Consider the following 24,730-nt stretch of genomic DNA (forward strand, 5'->3'; position numbering starts at 1 on the left):
CGTGCTTCACAGTTGCGGATGGTTTTCTTGGGGTTGTTCTCATCCTCTAAACATGGTAAGTGGAGTTGATTCCAAAAAGCTCTATTCTGGTCTCATCTGACCACATGACCTTCTCCCGTGCCTGGATGATCCAGATGGTCACTGGTGAACTTCAAACAGGCCTGGACATGTGCTGGCTTGAGCAGGGGGACCTCGCTGCCCTGCAGGATTTTAAACCATGACAGTATCATGTGTTACTAATGTAATCTTTGTGACTGTGGTCCCAGCTCTCTTCAGGTCATTGACCAGGTCCTCCTGTGTAGTTCTGATCTTTCTCAGAATCATCCTTACCCCACAAAGTGAGATCTTGCATGGAATCCCAGACCGAGGGAGATTGACAGTCATCTTGTGTTTCTTCCACTTTCTAATAAATAATCATAACAGTTGTTGTCTTCTACCAAGCTGCTTGTCTGTTGTCCTGTAGTCCATCCCAGCCTTGTGCAGGTCTACAGTTTTGTCCCTGGTGTCCTTAGACAGCTCTTTGGTCTTGGCTATGGTGGACAGGATGGAGTGTGATTGACTGAGTGTGTGAACAGGTGTCTTTTATACAGGTAACAAGTTCAAACAGGTGCAATTAATACAGGTAAAGAGTGCAGAATAAGAGGGCTTCTTAAAGAAAAATTAACAGGTCTGTGAGAGACAGAATTCTTGCTGGTTGGTAGGTGTTGAAATACTTATTTGCAGCAGTAGCATACAAATAAATTATTAAAAAATCATACATTATGATTTCCGGATTTTTTTTTTTTTTTTTTAGATTATGTCTCTCACAGTGGACATGCACCTAAGATGAAAATTTCAGACCCCTCCATGATTTCTAAGTGGGAGAACTTGCAAAATCGCAGGGTGTTCACATACGTATTTGCTTCACAGTATATTAAGGACCTTGCCCAAGGTCCCTGAATGATTTTCTGGTCATGCTGGGATTTGACCCGAAGATCCTCTGGTCTCAAGCCCAACGCTTTAACCACTAGACTATCACCTCCCCTAACTCCGCTACTGAGGTAGTCAAACAACTCCACAGTGGCAAAGTCCCGGGGGTTCATGAGATCTGTCCAGAAATGCTGAAGGCTCTGGGTGTGGAGGGACTGTCTTGGATGAGATGTCACTTCAACATTGCATCTGGGACAGTGCGTAGAGAGTGGAAAACTGGGGTGGTGGTCCCCATATTTAAAAAGGGGGACCAGAGAGTGTGTGCCAATTACAGGGGCATCACACTACTCAGCCTCCCTGGTAAAGTCTACTCCATGGTGCTGGAAATGCGGGTTCTGTCCTGGTCATGGAACAACCAACCAGCTCTTCACTCTCACAAGGATCCTGGAGGGTGCCTGGGAGTATGCCTATCCAGTCTACATGTGTTTTTTGGACTTGGAGAAAGCGTATGATCGGGTACCCTGGGAGATACTGTGGGCGGTGCTGTGGGAGTACGGAGTGAGGGGGTCCTTTCTCAGGGCCATTCAATCTCTGTACTCACAAAGCGAGAGCTGTGTTCAGGTGCTCTGCAGTAAGTCAGACTCGTTTCCGGTGGAGCTTGGCCTCCACCAGGGCTGCACCTTGTCACCAATCCTGTTTGTGATATTCATGGACAGGATATTGAGGCGTAGTTGGGGGGAGGAGGGTTTCCGGTTTGGTGGGCTCAGGGTCTGATCACTGCTTTTTGCAGATGATGTGAACCTGTTGGCTTCATCAGCCTGTGACCTCCAACACTCACTGGATCGGTTCATAGCAGAGTGTGAAGCAGCTGGGATGAAGATCAACACCTGTAAATCTGAGGCCATGGCTCTTAGCAGGAAACCGATGGATTGCCTACTCCGAGTAGGGAATGTGGAAGGAGTTCAAGTACCTCGGGGTCTTGTTCCTGAGTGAGGGGACAATGGAGCATGAGATTGGCTGGATAATCCACGCAGCAGGGGTGGTAATGCCTTCGCTCTACCGTGCTGTTGTGACAAAAAGGGAGCTGAGCCAAAAGGTGAAGCTTTTGATCTACTGGTCAGTCTTCGTTAAGGTGCGTTTACACATAAGCAAGATGCATTACGAATGTCATTTTTCTGTCATTCCTGACATTCTTAATGTGACTTAACGCATCTGAACAGGTTTCTTAATAGTGCGTTTTGGTGTGTGATATTCTTGATATTCGTGGAGCATGTTTTTGTCTGTCAAAAAATCTTCCACGAATGTCACACACCACCCTCATTTCGTCTCACGTCGTGGAGGTCGCAACTGAGCGTATTGATCCGTCTTGATGAGTATTGATCCTTAATAGAACGTGACAATGTTCGTAGTGGTTCCTGTGATGGTTCTTGGAGCCCAAACTGGCACGCGTTATTACGAAGTGACACGGAAACTGTCAAGTTTTGACACGACTTGTAACGCGGCGTCACATTTCACTGTGCGCCACGACGGATCAGTTTTCTGTCACGTGCGCACAATTAAACTCGGCTCCAAATCTCGGTCCACAGTTCCTGCTGAAGCTCGTCAGGATGCTCCTGCAGGTGTTCCACCTGCTGTTGTAACCGATGAGCGGGAGAAGGAGTCTGAGCAACCAAAGGAACCAGAGGAGCGAGAGGAGACTCACGTGCAGCCAGACATCTCTGCACCTCCTCCAGTCCAGCTGCAACCCTGCTGCACAACATTCAGTTTGATTGCTGACACCAAGTCGGCTAAAAGTCAAATTTCAGTGCTCTTCAGCGAGCTCCTGCAGGTGTTCCACCTGCTGCATGTGCCTGATGTTTGGGAAAATGCATGAGACAAGAGCTGCATGAAGCCACACATCTGGCTCTGTCCTCCTCCTCCTCTCTGCACCACTCCACGGCACAGAGCCCAACTACGCATGCAGTCACAAAGTTCTTCTGAAAAACTGGAGCGATCTGAATTCGGTTGGATGAATATGGGTGTGTGTGTGGAGACAATTCACCTCGTTCACAACGTGACAGAACTTAACGATGCGCTGTTATGCGCAATAGCACGCGATAGCACGTAACAACGCGGAACACTATTCTTGACCGTGCGTAATGGTTCCTGATAATTCTCCGGCAACATGTGCCATTAATCGTAACGTGTGGTAACAGGTTGCAGCAGTTCCTGAGGACAACTGACGCCTCTGCCCCGAATCATCACATTCGTGATCAGTGGCCAAGAATGTGTACTTCGTGGCATTCGTGACTTGTTGTCGTTATGTGTAAATGCAGCATTACAACTCTCACCTATGGTCATGAGGGTTGGGTCATGACCGAAAGAACTAGATTGCGGGTACAAGCGGCCGAACTGGACTTCCTCAGGAGGGTGGCTGGTGTCTCCCTTAGAGATAAGGTGAGAAGTTCAGTCATCCGTGAGGACTTCAGAGTAGAGCAGCTGCTCCTTCATGTTGAAAGGAGCCAGCTGAGGTGGTTCAGGCATCTGGTAATGATGCCTCCTGGGCGCATTCCTTGGGAGGTGTTCCCGGTACATCCATCTGGGAGGAGACCCCGGGGAAGACCCAGGACTAGGTGGAGAGATTATATCTCCACACTGGCCTGGGAACGCTTCGTGATCCCCCAGTCAGAGGTGGTCAATATGGCCTAGGATAAGTGATTGATAAGTGGTTGAAGATGAGTGAGTGATGAGTGATATACAACCCCAATTCCAATGAAGTTGGGACATTGTGTAAAATGTAAATAAAAACAGAATACAATGATTTGAAAATCCTCTTCAACCTGTCTTCAATTGAATACACCACAAAGACAAGATATTTAATGTTCAAACTGATAAATTTTATTGTTTCTGTGTAAATAGTTGCTCATTTTGAAATGGATGCCTGCAACACGTTTCAAAAAAGCTGGGACAGTGGTATGTTTACCACTGTGTTACATCACCTTTCCTTCTAACAACACTCAATAAGAGTTTGGGAACTGAGGACAGTAATTGTGAGAGTCATGAGTGACTATAAAAGGAGCATCCCCAAAAGGCTCAGGCGTTCACAAGCAAAGATGAGCCGAGGATCACCACTTTGTGAACAACTGTGTGAAAAAAATAGTCCAACAGTTTAAAATCAATACCTCTCAACGTCCAATTGCAAGGAATTTAGGGATTCCATCATCTACAGTCCATAATATAATCAGAAGATTCAGAGAATCTGGAGAACTTTTTACACGTAAGCAGCAAGGCTGAAAACCAACATTGAATGCCCGTGACCTTTGATCCCTCAGGTGGCACTGCATTAAAAACCGACATCATTGTGTAAAGGATCTTACCACGTGGGCTCAGGAACACTTCAGAAAAGCATTGTCAGTTAACACAGTTTGTCGCTACATCTACAAGTGGAACTTAAAACTCTACCATGCAAAGTGAAAGCCATAGATCAACAACATCCAGAAACGCCGCCGCCTTCTCTGGGCCCGAGCTCATTTGAAATGGACAGACACAAAGTGAAAAAGTGTGCTGTGGTCTGATGAGTCCACATTTCAAATTGTTTTCGGAAATCATGGACGTTGTGTCCTCTGGACAAAAGAGGAAAAAGACCATCCAGATTGTTACCAGCACAAAGTTCAAAAGTCAGCATCTGTGATGGTATGGGGGTGTGTTAGTGCCCATGGCATGGACAACTTACACATCTGTGATGGTATGGGGGTGTGTTAGTGCCCATGGCATGGACAACTTACACATCTGTGATGGCACCATCAATGCTGAAAGGTACATCCAGGTTTTGGAGCAACACATGCTGCCATCCAAGCAATGTCTTTTTGAGGGACGTCCCTGCTTATTTCAGCAAGACAATGCCAAGCCACATTCTGCACGTGTTTCAACAGTTTGGCGTCATAGTAAAAGAGTGCAGGTACTAGACTGGCCTGCCTGCAGTCCAGACCTGTCACCCATTGAAAATGTGTGGCGCATTATGAAGCGCAAAATACGACAACAGAGACTCCGGACTGTTGAACAACTGAAGTCGTACATCAAGCAAGAATGGGAAAGAATTCCACCTACAAAGCTTAAACAATTAGTGAGCATCCTGTTTATTTTGCGCCATATCACAACAAAGATGCCTCAAGGCGCTTCACACAAGTAAGGTCTACCCTTACCAACTCCTGGAGCAGTGGTGGGCGCACTTCCGATAATCCAATAACTATATCGGATTATCTTTTCAGATAATTTTGAAAACCATTATTGGACTAATTATCTTCCGATAAGTTAACATGGTAAACAAAGGTAAACACACATGCAGTTCTACCTTCTGCAAACAGTGGAGAGCTGTTTCTATAAGAAACCACTCTATCCTCTGCAGGCAAAGGAGAACTGGTCACTTAAAAAATAAAACATTTCTTTTAAACCCATACTGATCTGTGGCCCATATCACCCAAGTCATCCAGAGGCATACATTTTTAACTTATGGTTCAAATTTTAACCAAACTTATTTTGGACAAGTTATTTAAATTAAGGTCATTTCTGAAGTTTTATAAAGTGAAAATATCATATATATGTTTTAGTTTTAATGTAATGCACTAATTTTTAAGGTTTTAGTGTGGCCATGCTGTGCCCAGCAGTGCATTATGGGTAGGATAGGGTAATCTCAGTACGGTAATCTCAGTACATTCACGACAGAAGAATGCATTTAAGACACTCTGATCAGGACAACTGCATTAAACTCTAGTGCCTAAAACTCTCATGAATATATTCTCTGGGTTTATAGATGTTGTTTTTGTGTTTGCTTTTATTAAATTCCACGCATCTTAAACATAGCAAGTAGCAACACAGATTATCTGGAATTTTGTTTTGGCAAGTTTTCAAGGTCTCTAGTGCCATCTACTGGCCAGTAGTGTTCATGGCAGTGCTCAGACACTGAGCTTTGTTTTTTCAAACTTAATTTACAAAAACTCTCGATGAGAGACATCAAAGTTTTTAAAAAAACAAAACAAAACAAACAAAAAAACCCATTACAAGACAGCTCTGCGGTGTTTGCACAGGCACAGTGCAAGAGGTTGGACGCTTGTACGCTGGGGGGTTCCCATGATGCACTGAGTGTTTATTTCTCTTTTTATTTCTCTTTTCTCTGTATGCACCACTCTGCATTTAATCATTAGTGATTGATCTCTGCTCCCCTCCACAGCATGTCTTTTTCCTGATTCTCTCCCCTCAGCCCCAACCAGTCCCAGCAGAAGACCCTAACCCTAACCCTAACCCTAACCCTAACCCTAACCCCTAACCCTAACCCTAACCCTAACCCTAACCCTGAGCCAGGTTCTGCTGGAGGTTTCTTCCTGTTAAAAGGGAGTTTTTCCTTCCCACTGTCGCCAAGTGCTTGCTCATAGGGGGTCGTTTTGACTGTTGAGGTTTTTCTGTAATTATTGTATGGCTTTTGCCTTACAATATAAAGCGCCTTGGGGCAACTGTTGTTGTGATTTGGCGCTATATAAATAAAATTGATTTGATTTGATTTGATTTGTAGCGCTTCAGCAGTGGGATGCCCTCACAATGGAATATCAGACAGGTTTGATTTTTATCTGACCATACGATCAGCGATCAGGAGGTGGTAGTGAGATGTTAAACGCAGCTCGTTACTCCATGTATACTAAACGATGCAGGATGCGCAATTAACCTGAAACTCGGTGTGATCCAAAAAATCTCACACGAATGAAAAATCAGCTGAAAAAGGGGCAAAACTTGCACTGGCACCAGTAGATCATGGCAGTGTTCTATTTATTTTGACACCGGTTATATCAGATGGTTATCTAATTACAACTTGGCTTTTTTTTTTTTTTTTGAAAATGCCTTTTTTTTTTTACAAATAAAAAATGGCATATTTTACAAAAGCACATTTATCTGTAAACACCAACACACGACACACCTCACATTAACGTGTTGGTTTACATAGAATTAATCAACCAATCAGTGTAGTGGAGGCACATTTTACCCAGAATGCCATCTGTCTGTGTGTTTGTTACAAAACTTCAGAATTAGTGCATTATTCAACATTAAAAGATATATGTTATATTTTAACTTTGCACAAATGATAGAATTGACATTAATGGAGTTATTCTATTAGTATTCATTTTATTTATACACCAAGCCATAACTGAGGGGGGCTTTATTTTCCAAGACCTCGGCCTGACGGCAGCGCTGTGATTGGTTAGAGTTGAGCTTTCTGGCTCTTCTCAGTTGCTGGAGCTTCCAGTAGGGAGTAGGACCCTGAAAGACGGACGTGCTGATTTGTTGTTTGGGTCTGTTGTTGCTTTTGATGCTTCCAGAAGCGATCCCGGTGTTAAAGCTCAAAATCAGCACGTTAGTAGTTGCAGGTATTCCTGAGACAATGCTGTATATTTATCTATTATCTGTAACGTCTGATACAATTTTTTGGGTGGTTTATCATTTTATCTTTATCAAAGATAACTTTTCAGTTATCTGATTATCTGTTATCGAAGTTAATTTTTTGGTTATCTGTGCCCACCACTGTCCTAGAGCAACCACACAGGTGACAGTGGTAAGGAAAAACTCTCTCTGATGATTTGAGGAAGAAACCTCAAGCAGACCAGACTCAAAGGGGTGACCCTCTGTTGGGCCATGCTACAGACACAATTTACAACACCAATATACAGGAATTTTTGTGTTTTGTTTGGTTTCTTTCTGCACCTGCGCAAATGACATCAGTCCAATGCGCAAGTTGTTGTTGTTGTTGCATGTGTACTGTGGTGCCTGCTGAGGCTGCCACTGTTGCTCTATCCTCCTTGCTTGTTGCTAGGAGGCCTTGATTCCTCACCTGCTCAGCCCCCTGTGCACCTGGTCTGACAGTAAGGCACTATATATATATATATATATATATATATATATATATATATATATATATATATATATATATATATATATATATATATATATATATATATGACAGTTTCCGGAACAGATACCATACCCATCTCTGGATGGAGCTGCACCTCAAACAGAGAGAAAAGAAAAAAAAAAGCAGAATCAAGCATTAGAAAGACAACAAATACAGTGTAATATGTCAGCATTAAGCAACAAGAAGAAATACTAATGTGATCGCCGGCCACTAGCCCTACGTTTCACTAAAATACCCATAATTTAGATAAAGTTGAAGCCATGGTCTGCTCCGTTTATTAGTCAAAATGAATTAAAAAAAGTAAAAAGTTTAGAACTATACTATGCCAGTATGCTAGCCATATGAAAGTGAAAATAAGTGTGTCTTAAGTCTGGAAAGTCTGAAAAACCCCATATTAAACATTAAAATTAATAATATGAGAATAAATCAAGTACATTACTAAGACTAAGCTACTGGGTGTAATGGTAGACTCAAAATTATCATGGAAAAAACATATAAATAATATTTTTGTAATAATGGGCAGGGGTTTATTGATTATGAGAAGACATGCAAGGTTTTTAAGTTGTACAACTTTGAATTATGCTATTAAAGGATTATTAGTAGTATACCTGGATTATTACCCAGCAGAATGGTCAAATGCCTTCGGAGGAATGATAAATAAATTACAGATTATTCAAAATAAAGCTGCTCGTATAGCAGACGTTTATATTCACTCATCATTTTCACCAGAAAGATTATTGTCACTAAGTTACCGTGTATTTTGTTTAGCAGTTTCTCTTTCAGTTCAGAAAATCATAGATACATAACCAGACATGCTGTGGTGGGAAACTTTTTGCAGCCAGGACTAATGCCATAAAGAACATGCTCATATTTAGTGGTATGAAGGAATGGAATTTATTACCAGAATGCATTAAACTCACTTCAAATGAATGGTCTTTTAAGGAACTTCTTAAATCAATCAATCAATCAATTTTTTTTATATAGCGCCAAATCACAACAAACAGTTGCCCCAAGGCGCTTTATATTGTAAGGCAAGGCCATACAATAATTATGTAAAACCCCAACGGTCAAAACGACCCCCTGTGAGCAAGCACTTGGCTACAGTGGGAAGGAAAAACTCCCTTTTAACAGGAAGAAACCTCCAGCAGAACCAGGCTCAGGGAGGGGCAGTCTTCTGCTGGGACTGGTTGGGGCTGAGGGAGAGAACCAAGAAAAAGACATGCTGTGGAGGGGAGCAGAGATCGATCACTAATGATTAAATGCAGAGTGGTGCATACAGAGCAAAAAGAGAAAGAAACAGTGCATCATGGGAACCCCCCAGCAGTCTACGTCTATAGCAGCATAACTAAGGGATGGTTCAGGGTCACCTGATCCAGCCCTAACTATAAGCTTTAGCAAAAAGGAAAGTTTTAAGCCTAATCTTAAAAGTAGAGAGGGTGTCTGTCTCCCTGATCTGAATTGGGAGCTGGTTCCACAGGAGAGGAGCCTGAAAGCTGAAAGCTCTGCCTCCCATTCTACTCTTACAAACCCTAGGAACTACAAGTAAGCCTGCAGTCTGAGAGCGAAGCGCTCTATTGGGGTGATATGGTACTACGAGGTCCCTAAGATAAGATGGGACCTGATTATTCAAAACCTTATAAGTAAGAAGAAGAATTTTAAATTCTATTCTAGAATTAACAGGAAGCCAATGAAGAGAGGCCAATATGGGTGAGATATGCTCTCTCCTTCTAGTCCCCGTCAGTACTCTAGCTGCAGCATTTTGAATTAACTGAAGGCTTTTTAGGGAACTTTTAGGACAACCTGATAATAATGAATTACAATAGTCCAGCCTAGAGGAAATAAATGCATGAATTAGTTTTTCAGCATCACTCTGAGACAAGACCTTTCTGATTTTAGAGATATTGCGTAAATGCAAAAAAGCAGTCCTACATATTTGTTTAATATGCGCTTTGAATGACATATCCTGATCAAAAATGACTCCAAGATTTCTCACAGTATTACTAGAGGTCAGGGTAATGCCATCCAGAGTAAGGATCTGGTTAGACACCATGTTTCTAAGATTTGTGGGGCCAAGTACAATAACTTCAGTTTTATCTGAGTTTAAAAGCAGGAAATTAGAGGTCATCCATGTCTTTATGTCTGTAAGACAATCCTGCAGTTTAGCTAATTGGTGTGTGTCCTCTGGCTTCATGGATAGATAAAGCTGGGTATCATCTGCGTAACAATGAAAATTTAAGCAATACCGTCTAATAATACTGCCTAAGGGAAGCATGTATAAAGTAAATAAAATTGGTCCTAGCACAGAACCTTGTGGAACTCCATAATTAACTTTAGTCTGTGAAGAAGATTCCCCATTTACATGAACAAATTGTAATCTATTAGATAAATATGATTCAAACCACCGCAGCACAGTGCCTTTAATACCTATGGCATGCTCTAATCTCTGTAATAGAATTTTATGGTCAACAGTATCAAAAGCAGCACTGAGGTCTAACAGAACAAGCACAGAGATGAGTCCACTGTCCGAGGCCATAAGAAGATCATTTGTAACCTTCACTAATGCTGTTTCTGTACTATGATGAATTCTAAAACCTGACTGAAACTCTTCAAATAGACCATTCCTCTGCAGATGATCAGTTAGCTGTTTTACAACTACCCTTTCAAGAATTTTTGAGAGAAAAGGAAGGTTGGAGATTGGCCTATAATTAGCTAAGATAGCTGGGTCAAGTGATGGCTTTTTAAGTAATGGTTTAATTACTGCCACCTTAAAAGCCTGTGGTACATAGCCAACTAACAAAGATAGATTGATCATATTTAAGAAATATGATCAAAAAAATGACCTCTGTTGATATAGTGAGCAAGTCTTTTTTGTATATATAGACTGATGAGATGTGTGATTAATGTGATTCGAATTTGATTGTTTTTGTTTTTTGTTTTTTTGTTTGTTTCTTATTTTTTATATTTTTGATTGCATTTTTGATTATTGTATATTGTGTTTGTTGACTTGTGTGGACCCCAGGAAGAGTAGCTGCAGCTCTGCTGCAGCTAATGGGACCCAAATAAATAAACAATAAACTCAAGGACACCATTGCAATACAGCAATAACCAAATTTAAAACATAATATACAATTTAGTAACAAAACCTTAAAAGGAGGACATTTAACAGCTAAAAATAAATTACGTAACCATTTAAAAACAGAATACAAGTTAAGCAGTGAGATGAATGGGAATAGGATTTTTTGAAATGGCCAGAGAATCAATGTTATGGATGTCAGGTGGGAGGGAGTTCCAGAGGTAGGGGGCAGAGCGGCTAAAAGCTCTGGACCCCAGAGTAGTCATGTGGACAGCAGGAATGGTGAGGCTGAGGGAGGAGGATGATCTGAGAGTACGGCTGGGTGTGTTGATGTGACATTCAGTGAGATATGGAAGTTAGGAGGATGGTTTTGTCATCAATACCTTGAGTGATTAGAAGCCAGTGAAGCTGCTGAAGAACAGGGATGATGTGGTGAATAAATGATGTTCTTGTGATGATCTGGGCTGCTGCATTCTGAACCAGCTGGAGTTTTTGGAGGAACTTTTGGGGGAGACCAAAGAGAAGAGAGTTGAAACCATGGAGGTGACCAGAGAGTGGACCAGGATGGCAGTGCTGACAGAAGTGAGGGTGGGACGGAGATGGTTGATGTTTTTAAGATGGAAGTATGCAGACCGGGTGACGTTATTGATGTGGGTTTGAAATAACAAAGTACCTTTGAGTACTGTCAAATATATATATATACTCAACAAAAATATAAACGCAACACTTTTGGTTTTGCTCCCATTTTGTATGAGATGAACTCAAAGATCTAAAACTTTTTCCACATACACAATATCACCATTTCCCTCAAATATTGTTCACAAACCAGTGTAAATCTGTGATAGTGAGCACTTCTCCTTTGCTGAGATAATCCATCCCACCTCACAGGTGTGCCATATCAAGATGCTGATTAGACACCATGATTAGTGCACAGGTGTGCCTTAGACTGTCCACAATAAAAGGCCACTCTGAAAGGTGCAGTTTTATCACACAGCACAATGCCACAGATGTCGCAAGATTTGAGGGAGCGTGCAATTGGCATGCTGACAGCAGGAATGTCAACCAGAGCTGTTGCTCGTGTATTGAATGTTCATTTCTCTACCATAAGCCGTCTCCAAAGGCGTTTCAGAGAATTTGGCAGTACATCCAACCAGCCTCACAACCGCAGACCACGTGCAACCACACCAGCCCAGGACCTCCACATCCAGCATGTTCACCTCCAAGATCGTCTGAGACCAGCCACTCGGACAGCTGCTGAAACAATCGGTTTGCATAACCAAAGAATTTCTGCACAAACTGTCAGAAATCGTCTCAGGGAAGCTCATCTGCATGCTCGTCGTCCTCATCGAGGTCTCGACCTGTCTCCAGTTCGTCGTCGTAACCGACTTGAGTGGGCAAATGCTCACATTCGCTGGCATTTGGCACATTGGAGAGGTGTTCTCTTCACGGATGATGCGAAGGAGATGTGTTGCACTGCATGAGGCAAATGGTGGTCACACCAGATACTGACTGGTATCCCCCCCCAATAAAACAAAACTGCACCTTTCAGAGTGGCCTTTTATTGTGGGCAGTCTAAGGCACACCTGTGCACTAATCATGGTGTCTAATCAGCATCTTGATATGGCACACCTGTGAGGTGGGATGGATTATCTCAGCAAAGGAGAAGTGCTCACTATCACAGATTTAGACTGGTTTGTGAACAATATTTGAGGGAAATGGTGATATTGTGTATGTGGAAAAAGTTTTAGATCTTTGAGTTCATCTCATACAAAATGGGAGCAAAACCAAAAGTGTTGCGTTTATATTTTTGTTGAGTGTATATATATATATGGGAGCAGGTGAAAGGACATCAATGATAACATTATAATAGCCAAGTGGCCTCTGTGTGTGCGTGCGTGTGTATGGCTTTGATCACGGAGAAAACAGGGAGAGCTGACATTTGACGCTTGTTATGCTGGTTTTACTGATTTGAGTATTTTGGGTCAGTGATGAATGCTGCGAAAACAGAAAGTTGATAGGACTAATACCTTTTGAGAAATTAAGGATTTTATCTCACTAGTAATCAATGGATTTTGAACTCAGCCACATGGGGTGTGCAGCGAGTACATTCTGAGTGCCGGTCACAAGCCCGGATAAATGAGGAGGGTTGCATCAGGTGTAAAACAAGCCAACCCAACTATGCAGACTAAGAATCGAATTTCCATACCGGATCGGTCGCGGCCCGGGTTAACAACGTCCGCCACTGGTACTGTTGCCCAACAGGGTGCTGGTGGAAACTGGGCTACTGCTGGGCGAAGACGACGACGAAGAGGAGGAGAACATTTCCACAAACAGCGGGAGAACAAGAAAACTAGAAGGGTGGAAATGAGAGTGGGGACTTTGAATGTTGGTATTATGACTGGTAAAGGGAGAGAGCTGGCTGATATGATGGAGAGGAGAAAGGTAGACATATTGTGTGTGCAAGAGACCAAGTGGAAGGGAAGTAAAAGCAGGAGCATCGGCGGTGGGTACAAGTTGTTGTACCATGGTGAGGACAGGAAGAGAAATGGTGTTGGGGTAATTTTAAAGGAAGAGTATGTTAAACGTGTGTTGGAGGTTAAGCGAGTGTCTGACAGGGTGATGAGTGTGAAGTTGGAAATTGAAGGGGTGTTGATGAATATCATCAGTGCATATGCCCCACAGGTAGGTTGTGAGATGAAGGAGAAAGAAGATTTCTGGAGTGTGTTAGATGAGGTGGTGGAGAGTGTGCCCAAGCATGAAAGAGTGGTGATAGGAGCAGACTTCAATGGGCATGTTGGTGAAGGGAACAGAGGTGATGAGGAAGTAATGGGTAGATATGGTATCAAGGATAGGAATGAGGAAGGACAGATGGTAGTTGATTTTGCAAAAAGGATGGAAATGGCTGTGGTGAATACCTACTTTAAGAAAAGGGAGGAGCACAGGGTAACATATAAGAGTGGAGGAAGGTGCACACAGGTGGACTACATTCTTTATAGGAGATGCAAGCTAAAAGAAATCACAGACTGTAAGGTGGTAGCAGGAGAGCGTGTCACTAGACAGCATAGGATGGTTGGTTGTAGGATGACTTTAGAGGTAAAGAAGAAGAGAGTGAGAGCTCAACAAAGGATCAGATGGTGGAAGCTGAAGGAGGAAGACTGTTGTGTGAAATTTAGCGAGCAGGTGAGAGAAGCACTGGTTGGAGGGGAAGCAATTTTGGACAACTGGAAAAGTACTGCAGATGTGGTGAGGGAGACAGCTAGGGCAGTACTGGGTATGACATCTGGACAGTGGAAGGAAGACAAGGAGACTTGGTGGTGGAATGAAGAGGTCCAGGAAAGCATAAGAAGAAAGAGGTTGTCGAAAAAGTTTAAAGGATAATCGTAGAGATGAAGAAAGTAGACGGGAGTACAAGGAGATGCGGCGTAAGGCGAGAAGAGAAGTGGCAAAAGCAAAGGAAAAGGCATATTGCGAGCTGTACAAGAAGTTGAATAGTAAGGAAGGAGAAAAGGACTTGTACCGATTGGCCAGACAAAGGGGCAGAGCTGGAAAGGATGTGCAGCAGGTTAGGGTGGTAAAAGATGCACATGGTAATGTGCTGACAAGTGAGGAGTGTGTGCTGAGAAGGTGGAGGGAATATTTTGAAGAGCTGATGAATAAAGAAAATGAGCGAGAGAAGAGGCTGGATGATGTGGTGAGAGTAAATCAGGAAGTACAAGAGATCAGTAAGGAAGAAGTGCGGGCTGCTATGAAGAGGATGAAGAATGGAAAGGCAGTTGGTTCAGATGACATTCCAATGGAGGCATGGAAATGTCTAGGAGAGATGGCAGTAGAGTTTCTAACCAGATTGTTTAATAAAATCTTGGAAAGTGAGAGGATGCCTGAGGAGTGGAGACGAAGTGTGCTTGTTCCTATTTTCAAGAACAAGGGTGATGTGCAGAGCTGCAGTAACTACAGAGGCATAAAGTTGATCAGCCACAGCATGAAGTTATGGGAAAGAGTAGTAGAAGCTAGGCTTAGAAAACAGGTGAAGATCTGTGAGCAGCAATATGGTTTCATGCCGAGAAAGAGCACTACAGATGCAATGTTTGCTCTGAGAATACTATTGGAGAAGTACAGAGAAGGCCAGAAAGAGATACATTGTGTGTTTGTGGACTTAGAAAAAGCTTATGACAGGGTGCCAAGAGAAGAGCTGTGGTATTGTATGAGGAAGTCTGGAGTGGCAGAGAAGTATGTTAGGGTAGTGCAGGACATGTACAAGAATAGTGTGACAGTGGTAAGATGCGCAGTCGGAATGACAGACTCATTCAAGGTGGAGGTGGGATTACACCAAGGATCAGCTCTGAGTCCTTTCTTGTTTGCAGTGGTTATGGGCAGGTTGACGGATGAGATCAGACAGGAGTCCCCATGGACTATGATGTTTGCAGATGACACTGTGATCTGTAGTGAGAGTAGAGAGCAAGTTGAGTCTAGTCTGGAGAAGTGGAGATATGCTTTGTTGAGAAGGGGAATGAAAGTCAGTAGAAGCAAGACTGAGTACATGTGTGTGAATGGGAGGGAGCCCAGTGGAAAAGTGCAGTTACAAGGAGTAGAAGTGGTGAAAGTAGATGAGTTTAAATATTTGGGGTCAACTGTTCAAAGTAATGGAGAGTGTGATAGAGAGGTGAAGAAGAGAGTGCAGGCAGGGTGGAGTGGGTGGAGAAAGGTGGCAGGAGTGATTTGCGACCAAAGAATATCAGCAAGAGTGAAGGGGAAAGTTTACAAGACAGTAGTGAGACCAGCTATGTTGTATGGTTTAGAGACGGTGGCACTAACAAAAAGACAGGAGGCAGAGCTGGAGGTGGCAGAGCTGAAAATGTTGAGATTCTCTTTGGGAGTAACAAGAATGGACAAGATTAGGAATGAACATATCAGAGGGACAGCTCAGGTGGGACGGTTTGGAGACAAAGTCAGAGAGACGCGATTGAGATGGTTTGGACATGTGCAGAGGAGGGACCCAGGGTATATAGGGAGAAGGATGCTGAGGATGGAGCCACCAGGCAGGAGGAGAAGAGGGAGGACAAAGAGGAGGTTTATGGATGTGTTGAAGGAGGACATGCAGGTGGTTGGTGTGACAGAGGAAGATATAGAGGACAGGGTGAGATGAAAACGATTGATCTGCTGTGGCGACCCCAAACGGGAACAGCCAAAAGACAAAGAAGAAGTAATCAATGGATGTTGTACTGCAATGCACCATGGGAGTTCGAGGTTTTGGGTTTTAAATGTTATTGTGGTTCATGTTAGTTTAATGTTGTTGTTAGTGTTACTGATTTATTGTGTTTTTGTAGTTCAATTGGTTTCATCACTTTAGTTAAATGTTATGTTGCTGTTACCATGAGTGAGTTAACCCTCTGGAGTCGATGTGCCCTTGTGTAAAAAGTCACATGACCTAATTAAGGGGACATAACACTCAATCTGGTGCACTCAGTCTGCTCCCTTTAAATGCATGTTGAATGTGGAGACTTCAACCTTTATAGCACTTTTTAAATTTTGTTAATAGGCCTAGTATAACTTCACTTATGAGTGTTTTTACGCCATTTGTTTTCATGTACACACACAGTCAAAAGGATAATTTCCTTCTCTACTGCAGCAGCAACAGCAGTGGGAAGAAATATGACTCCTTCCTCATTGGTTGGCTCCTGAAATTTTCCACCATTCAGAAGTCACTAACCCATGACGTAACACGTGTGTTCACTAACCCCACGTGTGTTTGATCACAGCCCACCCATGCCACGTGGGTCTGATTGTGTGTGCATTTTCTCTTTATTACTGGTGGAAAGCGTGTGTGGTTAGTGTTTTGTTGTTGTTTGGGGTTTCTTTGTTAAAATGAGACATTTTATGAATGTGGCGCAAGCACTTCAGTTATTTTTTGAACTGAAGGAAGATGGAGCGCGAAGCACATTGTCAGTGTCTAAAAGAGACAGTGAGGATTCTGGTGCTGAAAAAGATGATCCCTTTTCTGTTCTGGAGGAGCAACCAAAGCAGGTGGATCCACCAACGTGCACAAGGAGATCTGAATAGAGGGTCGGAGTGCACGCTTCTGTTTCCAAATCCAGATCTCTGCTCAGACATGCAGCAGAGACATGCCCCATAGACACACCCCAGCACTGACTGCTGGAACATGGAGGAGGATGCAGTAAGCAGATTTCAGCCTCAGAGAACACCAGGAGTCCAGGTTGATGCACTTTCCACCCAAAGACCAAAAGACCTTTTTCTTTTGTTTTTTGCAACTGACACAATTAGAACAATTTGCACCAACACCAGTAAAACTGCTGCAAAAAACAAGGCATTAGGGAAAAATACAGCTGGACAGGCAATGAAATGGAAGATCTGTACAAACTTTTTGGACTTCTGATATACATGTCATTGGTGTCACTGCTAAGTCTCCAGGACTACTGGAAACAAGATAATATTTTGTCTGTGCCCTTTCCAGTGAAAGTAATGTGAGACAGATTTAGATCAATATTCTGGAACATCCACCTGAGTAATCCAGATGAGGATGTAGAAAATGATGTTTCAAGTCAGGCCTCTTTATGATGACATCCTCAGTGCCTGCCAGGCTTATTACCACCCGAGGAGGGAGCTGGCAGTGGATGAAAGGATGGTGGCGACGAAGGCAAAAACTGGAATGACTCGATATTTGAAGGACAAGCCAAGAAAATGGGGCATGAAACGTTTTGTGTTGGCTGTTTCAAGTAATGGCTGCACACTCAAGTTCACCATTTACACTGGCAAGACGGTGACCACAAGTGAGCACAGGCTGTTGTACGATGTTGTCATGAACCTGATCCAGCCAATCTCACTTGGTACTGGGTACCACATTTACATGGACAATTTTTACACAAGTCCCAAACTGTTCATGGACCTGGCTTACAGACTTGAAAGTCTCCACAGAATCTGACTGTTTTATTGACGCAGGGAGATCATTCCACAGAACAGGGGCACAATAAGAGAAAGCTCTGTGACCCACAGACTTTTTATTCACACTAGGGACACAAAGTAGTCCTGCCCGGGCCGGTACGTAGGGTTCAATTAGGTCAGCTAAGTAGGGAGGTGCCAGTCCGTGAACAATTTTATAGGTTAGTAGGAGAACCTTAAAATCTGATCTCACTGGGACAGGAAGCCAGTGAAGAGACGCCAAAATGGGTGTAATGTGGTTATACTTTCTGCTTCCTGTCAAAAGTCTGGCAGCAGCATTTTGAACCAATTGGAGAGCCCTAATGCTGGACTGCAGTAAACCAGAAAATAGAACATTGCAGTAGTCCAATCTAGAAGAGATGAATGCATGGATCAGGGTCTCAGCATCAGCCATAGACAGGATGGGACAAATCTTCGCTATATTTCGCAGGTGGAAGAAAGCAGTCCTAGTAATATTTCTAATGTGGAGGTCAAAGGTCAACATAGGATCAAAAATTACCCCAAGGTTCCTCACTTTGTCAGTGTGATGTATGACACACGAGCCGAGGCTGAGCATTAGCCGATGTCTCACTGGACCAATTTTTAAAATAACTTTGACGTGTTTTAATGGTCTGATGTGTTCACAGAATGTCTGGCACAAGTGGACTCGACCTGCACTCGAGTCTTCAGCCGTCCTGTTTGTTACTGCGCTCATCATTTGTACTTCTCTGAATATTTTCACTGTGTGTTAGTGGAGGTTGTGACACAGAGGGAGCTGGATGCAGTCAGAGGTGCAAGGAGAAGGTGACCTCACAAACTGAGAACATCCTCTTCAAATCCAGTCTGAAGGCTGTGCACATGTGACCGTGCACGTCCAAACACTATCAGCTGGTCCTGGAGTTACTTTGCAGCAAACACAAAACATGTAACTGACATTTAAACTACATACTGCCAATACACAGAGAGAAAGACAATGACGTAAAGATGGTCACCTTAAAGGCCTGATTGTATTTGGAGGTCAAAGGGAACCAACACAAACCACATGATCTGTTGAGATTTGGCGCCACCTGTTGACCAAAGTGGCAAACGTCACGTGTCGAGAAAGTTTAATGGGCAAGTAAAAGAGATATACTGCTGATGTTACCATGGAGACAGCTCAGAAAACAGAACCGGATCACTAACAGAGAACCAGTCTACCTGGACCTGGAACTGCACCTGCACGGGTTAATTACAGCCTGAGATTGTTTTTTTTGTTTTTTTTTTTTGTTTGTTTTTTTTGGGGGGGGGTCATTCTGTAATAGAAATCCAGAAAAAAGAAACAAACACACAAACAAACCAACAAACACACATCAAAACGTCACAGTGAGAAAAGTGTAATGACATCAAATTTAAAAACTTAATTCAGGCTACTTTAACTTTTCTAAAATGACGCCTTTGAACTCACAGTGAAACTAATCAGAAATAAAATGAAAATAGAAAAGTCAAAACAATGGCCAGCATCATCACTTTTACAGCCTGTTTTCTGGATAAAAACCCGTATGTGGGTGCTGTGTTCCTAGACCTTAGAAAGGCATTTGACACAGTAGAACATCAAATACTTCTGAAAAAAACTTACATATTTCAATTTCTCATCTGAATCAATACAGTGGTTTGAATCTTATTTAACAAAAAGAGTACAATGTGTCACCATAAATGGTTTTAAATCTCTGCTTCTTAACAACCCAGTCGGTGTCCCACAAGGATCAATCCTTGGACCTTTGCTGTTCTCGCTGTACATAAATGACTTACCAAATGTGTGCAACGATTTCAGTGCACAAATGTATGCGGATGATGTGGTCATTTTTACTCACAGAAATAATGTAAAGGGCATCATCTCAAAACTGATGGATGTGCTACACAATATACAACACTGGTTAAATGACACCTGCCTGCAGTTGAATACAAAAAAAAACAGTATTATGATGTTTAGCAAACGTCCCACTGACATTAGAAGGTCCAGTGTGTTTTTTGACGGGGAGGAGTTGGAGCTGGTATCTCAATTTAAATATCTTGAAGTTATCCTGGACTCAAACTTGTCCTTCAAAAAACATATTAAAAAGAGGGACGCGACATGGCTCCGTTCATTACGCGGGACAAAATCACCTCCATGTTGGTCTCTCAGGATGGCTTTCAGGTGGATTTCAGACGGATTCCGGTTGCTTTCCAGTCGTGTGAATATCCGATTGTGATTGTGCATGAGCTGGACATGCCAGAACATGTCCCGTGAGGCTTCATCACGGCGTTGCTTTGCGCCGAGCGGCTCTTTCCATGACAAAAACTCCTGTAACAGTGAAATGTGCTGTTCATTTTTAAACTGGACGCTGTCTTGATCCGGTATGTCATCGTATGTCATCTGACTAGCACAGGAATTGTGAAAAGACGTGGACATCAGCACTTTCCGGCACATTAAGACAGATGTGCGGAGGAGTTCCGCGCATTGCGGTGCAGCCGCTCAGCGCAAAGCAACGCCGTGATGAAGCCTCACGGGACATGTTCTGGCATGTCCAGCTCATGCACAATCACAATCGGATATTCACATGACTGGAAAGCAACCGGAATCCGTCTGAAATCCACCTGAAAGCCGTCCTGTGAGACAAACACTGAGGTGGTTTTGTCCCGCGTAATGAACGGCTCCGTGGCGTGTCCCTCCGCTTTTCTTTCCATGAAAAAAACTCCTGTAACAGTGGAATGTGCTGGAAAAAGTGCTGATGTCCACATCTTCTGCCTTTTTGTGAAAGTCAGACGAGGTCCCGGATCAACAAAGCCTTCACGTTGGAAATGATCTGGTTGTTCCAGCCTGTCGATGGGGGCTGGGAGCGCACCGCACTCTCAGCATTTGAGGGCTGTCCTTAAAGCAGCAGTAACACCCCGTAATCTGTTTAATCCCCATAAAATCGTCCCTGAAAGCCATATTAATTTTTCGAACGGTGTCCACCTGAAGGTCTCTCACAGTTTCTGGAAAAAAAATTGATGCAGCAAAGCTCCAAATCGTTCAGACATTTATTCGCATTAAAAAATAGACGAGAGGGGTGGACCACACCTCACTTAAAGCCTGCTCACAGGCGAATGACGCAACCGACAGGCGTGAAAAAACTCACCCATACGCATGACGGTTCAAGCTTGTCTGACGCAATCACACGTGATTCAAATCCACATGCTTTTTAAAAAAAAATAATAAGGTTGGATACTTTTCTAACAAACCTCGTATATTCTGTTTTGTTTTTCTGTCATGATTAATTTATTTTGGTATGTTGTGTGTTCTTAGTCTGTTTCTATGTTACTGGGACTATGGATGGAAATTAGCATCCTGCTACAATCCGGCATATTTACATGTAATTATGTTCATTAATATGCATTGTCCCATTTCAAATTCATGCATTTATTTCCTCTAGGCTGGACTATTGTAATTCATTATTATCAGGTTGTCCTAAAAGTTCCCTAAAAAGCCTTCAGTTAATTCAAAATGCTGCAGCTAGAGTACTGACGGGGACTAGAAGGAGAGAGCATATCTCACCCATATTGGCCTCTCTTCATTGGCTTCCTGTTAATTCTAGAATAGAATTTAAAATTCTTCTTCTTACTTATAAGGTTTTGAATAATCAGGTCCCATCTTATCTTAGGGACCTCGTAGTACCATATTACCCCAATAGAGCGCTTCGCTCTCAGACTGCAGGCTTACTTGTAGTTCCTAGGGTTTGTAAGAGTAGAATGGGAGGCAGAGCCTTCAGCTTTCAGGCTCCTCTCCTGTGGAACCAGCTCCCAATTCAGATCAGGGAGACAGACACCCTCTCTACTTTTAAGATTAGGCTTAAAACTTTCCTTTTTGCTAAAGCTTATAGTTAGGGCTGGATCAGGTGACCCTGAACCATCCCTTAGTTATGCTGCTATAGACGTAGACTGCTGGGGGGTTCCCATGATGCACTGTTTCTTTTTCTTTTTGCTCTGTATGCACCACTCTGCATTTAATCATTAGTGATCGATCTCTGCTCCCCTCCACAGCATGTCTTTTTCCTGGTTCTCTCCCTCAGCCCCAACCAGTCCCAGCAGAAGACTGCCCCTCCCTGAGCCTGGTTCTGCTGGAGGTTTCTTCCTGTTAAAAGGGAGTTTTTCCTTCCCACTGTAGCCAAGTGCTTGCTCACAGGGGGTCGTTTTGACCGTTGGGGTTTTACATAATTATTGTATGGCCTTGCCTTACAATATAAAGCGCCTTGGGGCAACTGTTTGTTGTGATTTGGCGCTATATAAAAAAAATTGATTGATTGATTGATTGAAATAAACATATACTCGTATATATACAGTCAGTCCCTGATTGTGCAAATTCGTCTACTTAGAAGGATGTGCGAGGTCTGTAATTTTCATCATAGGTACACTTGGTTGGGTTGAGTTTGGAGTCTGACTGTTTGAGGCTGTGGACAGGTGTCTTTTATAACGAGTTCCAGCAGGTGCCATTAATACAGGTAACAGGTGGAGGACAGAAGAGCTTCTTAAAGAAGTAGTTACAGGTCTGTGAGAGCCAGAAATCTTGCTTGTTTGTGGGTCACCAAATACTTATTTTCCACCATAATTTACAAATAGATTATTTAAAAATCCTACAATGTGATTTCCTGGATTTTTTTTTTTTTCTCATTTTGTCTCTCATAGTTGAAGTGTACCGATGATGAAAATTACAGACCTCTCTCATCTTTCTAAGTAGGAGAACTTGTAAAGTCAAGGACTGACTAAATACATTTTGGCCCCATTGTATATCTAACAATTTCTTAAAAAGAAGGTGTGAAATCTCAGTTAGTTTGCCAGAAGGCACAGGGGAGATGCCAGCCTGGGTGTGGCAGAACAAGCCGTCACAAACAGATGTGGTTTGAGTTGTGATGTGAAATGAGTGAATCGATGTTTCTGAGTTGGGATGGTGATGAATTCCAGAGACGGAGAGCAGAGCATTCAGCCGCTCTGCTCCCCGTGGTCGTGAGACGGGCAAAGGGGACAGACAGGTGGATGGAGGAATAAGATCTGAGGGAACAGGGCGGAGTGCGGATATGGAGGAGGCCGGACAGATAGGAGGCTGTGAATGGCCCGGAATGTTAACAGGAGGATTTTGAATTAAATACAAAACTGAACCGGAAGCCAGTGGAGCTGTTGGAGGGCAGAAGCGATGTGGTGGATGGAGGGGGTTTGAGTTATGATGCGGGCAGCTGAATTCTGGACTTGTTGAAGCTTATGGAGGGATTTATGAGGGAGACACAAGGAGGACAGAATTACAATAACCCAGATGGGAAGTAACAAGTCTATGGATGAGGATGGCCGCAGCGTGGAGGTGATAGATGTTTTGTAGGTGGAACTAGACAGACCTAGTAATGTTAGTGATGTGGAATTAAAAGGATAGTGTGCTGTCAAGGATTGCACCCAGACTCTTAAGCTGGGGGAATGGTGAGACAGTGGAATTATTGATAATGAGAGAAAAATTGTCAGTTTTGGATAAGGTGGATTTTGTGCCAATGACAAGAACCTCAGTTTTGCTACTGTTTAGTTTAAGAAAGTTTAAGGTGAACCAGGTTTTTTATTTCAGAAATGCAATCATTGAGTGAGATGGGCAGAAGAGTGGATGAGGGGTTAGTGGTAAGGTAGAGCTGGTTGTCATCAGCATAGCAGTGGAAGTGAATGTTAAATTTGCAGAAGATATTGCCAAGGGGAAGGAGGTAGATGATGAAAAGGAGGGGCCCCAGGACGAAGCCCTGGTGCACACCTGAAGTGACCGAGGAGGGGGTGGGTTTAAAGGACTTGAGTCAGCTTATTGGAATGTTCTGGGCCAGTCTGAAATGAAACATACAGTCAAAAACAGTATATTTTCAAATAAGATTTTAGACAGTGCGTCTGGCAGAAATGCATTCTGCTCAAGTTCATTGTTCACTTTTTTATCATGAATATAATTTGGAGGGACATATATTTTGGCATAATGTTTCTGGAAGGTTCTAGTAACATTTTATACCCCCCCACAAGATAATTCAAATTTCCAGCAGGATCAAGTTTGAATTTACAAAGTCTTTGTGGAAAAGTATCTGTGAGCAATTAATTTGTTGCATGGGAGTGTTTTAGTCATCAAGCATCGATTCTAGTCTTTGGAAAGTTGATAAACTGAACCAATTCAATGCCTGTTTGAAACTAAAATATGAAAGTTCATTTTGGGTTCTGAGACTGTGCTCCGGACCTTATCTTGCTTCAATCTTAAATATGATCAATCTATCTTTGTTAGTTGGTTATGTACCACAGGCCTTTAAGGTGGCAGTAATTAAACCATTACTTAAAAAGCCATCACTTGACCCAGCTATCTTAGCTAATTATAGGCCAATCTCCAACCTTCCTTTTCTCTCAAAGATTCTTGAGAGGGTAGTCGTAAAACAGCTAACTGATCACCTGCAGAGGAATGGTCTATTTGAAGAGTTTCAGTCAGGTTTTAGAATTCATCATAGTACAGAAACAGCATTAGTGAAGGTTACAAATGATCTTCTTATGGCCTCGGACAGTGGACTTATCTCTGTGCTTGTTCTGTTGGACCTCAGTGCTGCTTTTGATACTGTTGACCATAAAATTTTATTACAGAGATTAGAGCATGTCATAGGTATTAAAGGCATTGCGCTGCGGTGGTTTGAATCATATTTGTCTAATAGATTACAGTTTGTTCATGTAAATGGGGAATCTTCTTCACAGACTAAAGTTAATTATGGAGTTCCACAAGGTTCTGTGCTAGGACCAATTTTATTCACTTTATACATGCTTCCCTTGGGCAGTATTATTAGACGGTATTGCTTAAATTTTCATTGTTACGCAGATGATACCCAGCTTTATCTATC

At 42.7% G+C, this 24,730-nt stretch overlaps 1 protein-coding gene and 1 long non-coding RNA gene across 2 annotated transcripts in view; both read left to right on the top strand.

Annotated features, from left to right (window-relative positions):
- dnajb11 (DnaJ heat shock protein family (Hsp40) member B11) overlaps window positions 1-24,730 on the top strand; it is a 441,748-nt gene that overhangs the window by 247,772 nt on the left and 169,246 nt on the right. The gene's annotated exons all lie outside the window — the stretch shown is intronic.
- LOC117524755 lies at window positions 365-23,659 on the top strand. Its single transcript, XR_004564846.1, has 3 exons — window positions 365-379; window positions 1,651-1,666; window positions 23,504-23,659. It is a non-coding gene; the product is annotated as an uncharacterized LOC117524755 (long non-coding RNA).

This window comes from Thalassophryne amazonica, chromosome 14 (genome assembly GCF_902500255.1).
Source record: "Thalassophryne amazonica chromosome 14, fThaAma1.1, whole genome shotgun sequence".
In the NCBI taxonomy this organism is placed as follows: domain Eukaryota; kingdom Metazoa; phylum Chordata; class Actinopteri; order Batrachoidiformes; family Batrachoididae; genus Thalassophryne; species Thalassophryne amazonica.